Source organism: Thermobia domestica, chromosome 13, assembly GCF_964235325.1.
Source record: "Thermobia domestica chromosome 13, izTheDome1.hap1.1, whole genome shotgun sequence".
Taxonomy (NCBI): domain Eukaryota; kingdom Metazoa; phylum Arthropoda; class Insecta; order Zygentoma; family Lepismatidae; genus Thermobia; species Thermobia domestica.
The window spans coordinates 157,536,298-157,544,598 of record NC_137466.1 but is presented as its reverse complement, the minus strand read 5'-3'; positions in this window follow the sequence as shown (position 1 = coordinate 157,544,598).

The window sequence follows — 8,301 nt, the reverse complement described above, 5'->3', positions numbered from 1 at the left end:
TTGGTTTTTCCAGGTTTCTTGTAAGATTATAATATCTGGATTAAAAACATAATTAACCTTTGAATGAAAAATATTTTATTATAGATGCTTTGGCTATTCCATTGTATGACAGTAAGTGAACAAATTTGCCTATTTTTTTTCCATGATTCATCAACTTTAGAGATTTAAAGTATGGTATATCTGTGTTACTATATTTTCTAAAAAAGATTGTGAAGCATCTATCTTTTGTGACATAAAAATAGTTCCCATTAATTTTTTTAGAGCTTCGGTCTGTTTCAAAGATATTTGTTGTGACGGAAGTGATAGTTCCTTGAAGTTTTCCCTGTTGTTCGTATTTGAGGAACCTTCAGGTAAGTATAAATTAAAAGTCTGTCCTCTGAAAGAAGTGTTATTCATATTTTCCAAGGAAATTATAGAAAGTTATATTGAATATACATTTTCCTTAGTGATTCCTGGTTTCGTAATGAGTCTTTGTTGTTACATTATGAAACTTTAAATTATTTCTGTCCTTCCAATCATTATTTACTTTCTTATTGCCGTGAATAATTGACATTACATCTGAAAGTGGCTTATATCGTCAAAAATGTTATGGAATATATTATGCAGCAGTTCCTAAAATAATCCAGGTTAATGTCACAGTAGAAACTGTAATACCTTTTGAGTAGAAGTTAATCAAACAATTAACCGTAGCACAAATCTTAATTCAGTTTTAGACCCAGACTAGAATACATTCTAGAATATATTCTAGTCTGTGGTTCCTCCATAATCTATTTATATACATTAATTCAACCGGCAATGGCAATGTTGTGAATTGAAGAGAGACAGAAGAATAATTAAATTTGTTAAATAAACATTATGAAATAAGTTGAAATGATGATGAAGCAAGATGAGGTTTAATCAATATTAATGAATCGATGTAATTATAAGCAGAGAGTCTCTCTTTCTAGACAGACTGATAAACTACCTAAAGGTCGTGTCGTATCAAGTTTTCCGCAACATCAGCGTCACATGACAGAAGGCTCAGTAGAATTAAAGTGAACGTTGACAGCGCAGATTACCCTGATGAACCACTCCCTATAATCCTAATGGAAATTCAAATCGTTCCCACAATGCAACAAAAGTAACTGCGATACTACCGGCTAGAGTTGTAATTAACTGCACCGTCTGCTACTGGCAGTAGCTAAGTGTATCATTGGCTAATTCTGTCAGACTCATGCGCTCTGAATGATTTGATTCGTTCTTGCTTTTAGTAGTTCGTAGTAATCAACTTCCTTGAGTGGCAGCGCCACAATCTCCACAGTTTCAGTGGGAAGAGCAGCTGAAGCCTCTTATTATTTTAGTTTGACAGAGAGTAGTCCTATCATGGTCTCGCAGGAGGTTACATGGTTACGTTTACATCAGCATACGTTACCAGTATTTTCTACTATTCCATATTTTGGAGAATTTGTTATGACAGGTTAAGAAGTAGGAGTAGGCACGGTAAAGTTCATTATGCAACTTAAAGAAAATAGCTTGGTATTATTAATTATTAACTCGAGGAAGACCACCTCAAGTGGAATTTAATCCGAATTTATGTGGTGTTCACCTTTTAATCATTCTCGAACAAGCAGAGTGTCTTAAATTTTGCTTGGACTGAACATAATGAAAGGTTACTATATTATTATTATTATTAATTCAAAACGTCGGGGAAACGAATTCTTCGATATCGTCCAGCACACCACACACACACGCACGTATATGACGGGATTGAATACCATGTAGTTGCACTGTTTACTTAGGAAGCTATCGTGGCCACTATCAAACTGAGATCAAGATTACATTAGCATTGCCAGTTTTTATGATTACGTAAACATTGAAATACAATAATAATATAAAATTTATTAGGTACAAGGGATACTAATGCATAAACCGGCGCTACTTTCTGCAACGAATCAAAACCAACTGGCAATGTAAATACAAACTTAACGCAGAAAAACTTGTAAACCGTTGCTACTGTTTGTAGAGGAGCTGGAGCTGTAAGTGTAAATGTTAACGCTTAAAATTGCCAGTATTTGCTTCGTACAGTAATTTTATCATTTCCCAATTGCTGTATGACAGTACTGACAAAATATGCAGGTAATAACTTAAACCCCCGGGGCAGCAACCCACGAATGCTATGACTGTTCACTTAATTTTCAAATAATTTTATTATGCATTATGTAATTTGACATAGCGATGTACAATAAAAGTTCAAAACTCAGTGACTACATTCTCTTTTTAACAACTTCAGTCAGCAACAGAACTTGTGCCCTAATTTGCTACGGGTTTCATGCGCCTTGTGTGTGTATATAATGCAAATATCATGTTTTTAGTTTATCTATTAATTAAGATTCGTCACAATTTATGAAGGAAAAACTATCTAAAAGTAAAGCGATTAAAAAAAAAATAAAATAAAGGGGAAACTTCAAGAATTCAATATACGAGTCTTGTAATTGCGCAAAACTTTTGTTTCTATAAAGAGTGTTTCTTCCAGACATGCTTTTGGGAGGCATTGCCCCCCGGACCTCTGAGAGTGCCCCCGGAAGAGACCAGAAAAATACATTTAAAATGTAATACTAAATAGAATATACCACAAATGCCCCTCCGACTACTAAGTGTGCCCCGTCCCCCGGAACATTTTTTTCTGAAAGAAACCAGGGGCGTCATTTAGGGGGGCAGGAGGGGGCAATTGCCCCCCCCAAGAGTTTGAGGAATACATATACTTTAATAGATTGCTTACTTATATACTAGTACAAAACGTGAAAGTCTTATGTCGGTGATGCTCTTGCCCCCCCCAAGCAAAGTCTGAAATGACGCCCCTGAAAGAAACACTAGCTATAAATACGGGAATCAAATAACAGCCATATTACAAAAACCTCAAGGATGTTTTAATTTTTATAGTCGCAATCATATAGCCCAGTCAACTTCTTCACCAATATTGTTTCAAGTTTTATTTGATATGAATGTTATAGTATTAAGATGGCATGTCTACGTGGACAATTGGCCTATTCTAAGTAAAATTATCTTAAACTAATAATTGTAAAAATATTGGGGACACAATGAGGAAAGTAAAGGACACAACCAAGAAAATGGAACGTTAAAATCAAGAAAAGGTCAAATTGAAAAAAAGTTCAGACTGTGAAAGAAGGCTAAATACTCAGACAGTCGGGGCAAGAAATTTGAGGAAAAATGAGAAATAGATAATGAAAAATGAAAAAAATGTAAAAAAGAAGAGGGATATATGCACCACCCTAATAGCACAGGATATGCTAGGCATGTGCCATTTAGGTGTCCCAGCTACTCTTTAGGTACCCGACACTTGGCACATATGATATTCATGTGCTAAGTATGTACTTCAGCTACCTACAGTTTTAGGTACTTGTTACACCTAATTGATATTTGCAACTATGTACCACAAATATAGCATGTATATACCTGGCTCAGTTTCGCACTCTAACAGTCATTTGTTTTTGTCGTTACTTGAGACACATATCTGTCATGTTCTAGGTACGTCCTTTAGGTACCGTACATAATGTTTCAGATACTCTAACAGCGCAAGATGTACTAGGCATGCTACATTTAGATGTTCTAAATTCATCTCCCACATTTGATGCATTTGTTGCTTCGTTTTCTAAGCGATTGTGTACTAGAAGCAACAAACGCATCAACTTTATTAGATGGCAACTGTTGCCGATCATTTGAAAGTGAATATGGAAGAACCATGAAATAAAGTAAATAGACACTCGTCATTTTGTTATAAAATTACATGGCGTGTAGATTTTATCTGATCCCAAACGGTTATCGTCGAATATACGCGGTTAAAGGAGCAGCACTCTGATTAGCCAAAATTCAAAAGAGCTCAACAATTCATTCCTCTACAAGCGACTTTGTCTCCATCGCCTCCGTGGCCAAGTCGGTAGTAATCCAAAGGTTGGTGGTTCGCACCCACCCTAGGGTAGTCCTACATTTTTTTACTTTTTTAGTGTTGTTTAGATTCACCTTAATGCAAACGCATTACGCATATAGGCGATTTAACAGATTTTAGGGGGAGTAATTTTGTGGTTCATTGACGCTTACGGCATGGGGAACATAACTAGAACATACTAAACACGTTTTCCAGGTACATGTCAGGCATGTGCCTAGGGGCGGACATAGACTGTGACTATCACTTGCCATCCATGTGATTTCTCTTTCAGAGCTACATAAGGCACATACTGGACACATTCCCATGTACCTGAGGGAACATAATAGGCATATGCCTGCTATGTGATTGTGCTGTTAGGGCAATGGATATAGAAAGAAGAAAGATGTAAGTGTAGTGTATGTGAAAAGAAAGTCTCACTTCACCCCTTCATCTTCACAGCACCACAGGAACACCATATGACTCGAAAACTATCACTGACGAAGCTCAACTTACTCTAACATAATGCACCTCTAAAGTTTCTATGAAGTTAATAAGCGTCGAAGAAAATAAACACACTTTCTATCATATGTATAAGAACATGATTTATTCATAATTTTTCGAGGTATAATCAATATATCACATAACAAAATACATTAGCCTTTCAATAATTAATTTTCAAAATGATATAGGCCAATCAAAATATTGGTTAAACATCTTTTAATGAAAATAATATTATGTTATCGTAGAGCATATAACATTTTAAAGCGGATATATAATATGCAGAACGTGGGACTTCATGCCTCATCGCCTCATAAAGTCAAATTCAATTCAAAGACAAAAGCACTAGCGATTACACCAACAGGGAGGACCAATAGCGTAGCCAGGATTTTGGTTTGGGGTTTTGCGTTGTTTTATAAGTTCAATGCCACGCTCACAAAATCTCTCCCACCCAACACAAGTACATACTGATCATGTGTAAAGAATGTTCCTCGAGGTACATTGGAATGTACATGATAGGTACGTGAATAGAGCAATCATGTGAAATACACATGTAAGGAATAAGGTTACTTCCGCCCAAAAGTACGTGCATGACACATACCGAGGAATGTATCTATTATGTGTATATCACGTACCGTGTATGTACTTGACACATTTACTTGGCATTGGCATGTGCCAGGAATGTACTAGGCATGTCAGTAATGTTCCTTAGGGCAGTGCTATGCAACTGGGGGTGCGAGTACTTAAATACTAAAACCTTAACGCTTCATTTTTACGTTCGAATTTAGAAGCTTGTACTTTTAAAAAAAGCCAAGCAACTAACTCTGAAAATATATGCCCTCCTCCGGCATCTGTGTGGCAATTTAACTATCTATTAAAATACTACAGTAACATTTACAAGCGACCGAGCTCTAACCTATAATCTTAGCATTCAAACCTTTGATTTACGGTTATTTGTGATTTCACGTTTATAACAAAGACAAATATTTTTAAAAGAGTGTAGTTTAAATAAATTACTGAAATAAATATTTTTCACAAAGTTTATCCTTTTAAATTATTGTTCAAAGGCCTTTGCCTTTAGTAAGCCTTCTCCGAAATACATGCAAATGAATTGTGCTGCCATCTTTGGAGCTCTTTTAAAATACACATATATGTTTCTCGACAATGAGATCTCAGAAACTACAGGCTCTAGAAAGATGACGTTTTCACTGATCGATTGCAAATTTCATGTAGATTGTCCAGTTCTAATTGAATATTTAAAAAACATGGGCACTATTTCTTTAGTACATTTTTACGGGTACATTGGAAGTGTTGAACTTTCAAAAAAATAAAATAAAACATCACATCCTAATCATTACACATTCCAACACCACACTGTTGTATATAGCGGTTGTATATGTCTCCGGCATTTGTTTCATAGCCAAATAATAATGGAAAAGGAAGGATAACCATTTCCTGAAGGATGTCTATATTATCAGGCTGAATTTCTTTAAGGAGTTAGTTTATACTTAAACTTACGTCTTCCCGAAAATTTTATTTAACGTCTAGTTTTAACGTACAGGTTTTGAACTAATTCTCTGCTGTGTAACGTCACAATATAACCATCAATGCTAATTTTATGAGGACAATTCTGCCAGTGGGGTTTAGAATGTTACAACCTAGAGAACGCATCAAACGTCAGAAAATTGCAAAATGACACACACAATATATTACAATGTGGCTAAACTCAGAAAGTGGCTATAGAAGTGAAAAGCATATGGCTAAAAAGCCACTATTGGCTCTTTGGAAATTATGTGACTAACGACGTTCTCAAAATGGCCAGATCTCGTCACAAAGTGGCTAAATTGGCAACCCTAGTCGCAATACGAAGCAACTTACGCACAACCATGCCATGGTACATGGGGTATGTGCCATTCACATTCCTCACATTCCAGTGAAGCATGTAAAAGTACCTTTCAAGTGTCAGAAATTCCTCGAAAGGCACGTACCTAGCGACACGTGCTATGCATATGAAATGTACATTTTTCAAGTACCAGGTACGTAAACGGTACATATGGAACTTAAATGGCACGTTCCTAGAATGTACCTGGTTGGGTGGGCTCCACGGACTTCTATCCTTAGCCAACTGGATCCAGTTTCTACTTCATAATCCTATTTCTGCGAGATCCATCTTAATATGGTCCTCCCATCTGCGCCCAAGTCTTACTAATGGTCGTTTTCCGATTGGTCTTCCAGTTAAGACTTTGAAAGCGTTTCTACTTTCTTACATCCTGGCTATATGATCTGCTCACCTGAGCCTCCTAGATGTGATGACCCTAACAATGTTTGGTAAACTGTATAAATTATGTAGTTCCTCGCTATGCGGTTTTCGCTATTCCCCATTCCCTTTGGGTCCGAATATTCGTCTCAGGATCTTGTTCTCAAATACTTTCAGTCTACCTTCTTCCTCAGAGTAAGCGACCATGTTTCGCAACCATACAGAACAACAGGCATGATTATTGTTTTATATTTTTTCAAGCTTCAAATTAATCGACAAAATTCGCGACGACAAGAGATTTTGAACTGAATAATAATACGAATTCCCTGCTTTTAGCCGACATTTAATTTATTCGTGAATATAGTTTCGGTCTGTTAATATTGAACCTAGATATTTGAAAGTATCCACTTTATCAAACGTATTATTCGATATTTTAATGCATCCATAATTTGCCGTATTACGATCCCGACGCACTTCCATGTATTTAGTTTTCTCTGCATTTTTACTTCTAAACCCACATCCCTGCAAGCGTTTAATAAGACCTCTGCATTTCTTTCTATTGTTATCCTATCATCCCCTATTAAATTTACATCAGCATACGGCATAACCTGGTCAATATCATTCAACTCTAGGCCCTGATTGCTATCTTTTATTTTTCTTATAGCGTACTCCAGGACAAAGTTGAATAATAATAGCGACTGACGTACCGGGGTATTGTATTCCCATGTATTTTCGAGTATTTGTCGCTTGGTAAATATTTGGTCGATAGTTGATCGATCTTGTTAAATCCGCACTCATAATCTCCAATAATTTTATCTGGGTATGGGGTCAATCTTGCTAATAGAATGTTTGAGAAAATATTATACGATGTTGACAGAAGAGAAATTCCTCGATAATTATTACAATCAGTTTTGTCGTCTGTCTTGTGAATTGGAACAATGATTGATTCTTTCCACTCTTGTGGTGATTCCTCCTTGTTCCAGATAAGGAGAATAAGTTTGTGTTTTTGTTCCACAATTTTTCGCCTCCAGCTAAAATTAACTCTGTTGGAATTTCGTCTACATCCGGAGATTTGTGTTTCTTTAATTTATTTATAGCGATTTCTACTTCTATTCGGTTAGGTTCTGAATTATACGGTGCGCATTTTCCTTCCTCCACATAGATTAGTCTTTGGCTGTGTGTTAATCAAATCGTCAAAGAAATATTTCCATCTATTTAAGATGCTATCTGTATCAGTGAGAATGTACCATCGGCTTTTTAAAATATGTAAGCACGCGGTTGATAGCTTTTCTTAAATTCGTTGGTCCTGTTATACGTGTCCCGAGTGATTTTGTTTTCATTATTATCTTCAAGGTCCCTAATTTTAGCTTTCAAAAAATCGCGTTTCTTTGTTCTAAAAGTTTTGGAAATTTCCCGCCTGATGTCTACGAAATTTTATGTAGTTATTTCATTCGGATTCTGTAGCCAACGTAATTTTGATTGTTTTCCCTTCTCTGCTAGTTTAATGCCATGTTTTTTTCCTACATATTTCCGCGTGTCCCAATTTTTCTATTGCTGAAATTTTAATGCTATCTCTGATTTCAACACAAGTATCCTCAACACAAGTGCACTCCGAATTTTCTAA